The following is a 1,621-nucleotide window of genomic DNA, read 5'->3' on the forward strand; positions in this document are numbered from 1 at the left end:
ATTACGTCGCCATAGTAACACGAAACGCCAATAGGAATAGTAGCCCTCATGCCGAGACCGAGCCGGTCGTTCTGATATAAAATTTGTGGGGGTTCTTTGCCCGGTTCGGGCTGCATTAAGGGTAACGGAATAAGAATAAATAAAGAGACACCTTATTCGGTGTAGAGTAAGAGGTGCCTGCATGCATTGCGAAGCAAGGCATTGTACTGCTCTCTATGCACTGCTGGCAGGCCCCAATAATAAAGAGACACTTTTTTTGAGGTGTAGAGTAAGAGGTGCCTGCATGCATTGCATGCATTGCATGAGGCAGTACTGCACTGCTGGCAGGCCCCAATAACCACTCGTTACAAACAAAGGTCTGCAGAATACCACCTCTGACCGCACAACCCATCCAACCTTAAAGCAAATAGGCTACGGCAGTAGAAAACCACACTGGGTGCTACTCCTGTCAGCTAAGAACAGGAAACTGAGGCTACAATTTACAGAGGCTCACCAAAATTTGACAAAAAGTTGGAAACACATTTCCTAGTCTGAGTCTGGATCCATTGTACTTCAATGTCACCACATCTCAATGCAATTTAGCACCTTTCGAATGTGGTGGAATGGTAGTTCTGCATCATAGATGGAGAACTGCAACTATGTGATGCCAATATGTCAGAATGGACCAAGATCTTTGAAGGAACGTTTCCAACATTTTGTTGAATTCATGCCACAAATAATTAAGACAGTCTTAAATACACAAGGAGGTTCAACACATCTCTAGCAACATGCTCCTGAGTGGCCAGTGAGTATGCATTAAAGATGTTTTTTAGGCTTTAAGACAACACTAACAGGTAAATATATGAGTGGTTTGTATACATAGGTGTAATTGTGCTGATAACACAATCATACAGCCTGTTGATGTTTTTATACAGACTACTATGGGGGAATTATCCTGTCATAAATCGAGAGAGCACATATTCGATTTGCAAGCAGGATTTCATCTCTTGCTTTCAAAACTTTTAAAGCTTGCACTCAAAACGTCTGCTCTCTTTCAAATCTTTGTGTTCGCGCTCAGATATCCTCCTTGCACGCAAAACCTCTCTCTCTCACAGATTTGATCTGCGCTTGCGGATTTTATCTGCTCTCTCGCGGAGCTGAGCACCATAGCCTAGCAACCGTTCCAGCCAATAGAATGACAGTGTTCCTCTGGGCGGGGGGAGACTCCTCTGGGGTGCGTTTGTTTCCTTCTAGTGGGTGTGCCGGTGCGGCTGCATACCCAGCACACTGATTGGAAGCGGTAGTTCTATCCAAGTTATCCCGCAAAATGGATTGGCACCAAAAAAACTCTAAAATAAGTACAAATTTCATGGCTAGTAAATTTTGTTTATTTCACACAACTGTTTAATTTTGCCTTAGTTTATGAGTTTATTCATTTATCATCACAAAGCTCTTACACTAGCACAGGTGAAGCAGAGAAACACTACTTCCGGTTTCTGCTCCGTGTAAAGTGCTAGGGGGTTAGCCTGTAGCTAATTGCAGAATGTAATCACAAGATAGCAGCAGCTTTGTGACAGCAGAACTGAGTTTTCTCAGTTAATTCACCTCCCTTTTTTATGTTTTTATTGCAGTAATTGTGGTT

Source organism: Kryptolebias marmoratus, linkage group LG21 (genome assembly GCF_001649575.2).
Source record: "Kryptolebias marmoratus isolate JLee-2015 linkage group LG21, ASM164957v2, whole genome shotgun sequence".
Lineage (NCBI taxonomy): Eukaryota > Metazoa > Chordata > Actinopteri > Cyprinodontiformes > Rivulidae > Kryptolebias > Kryptolebias marmoratus.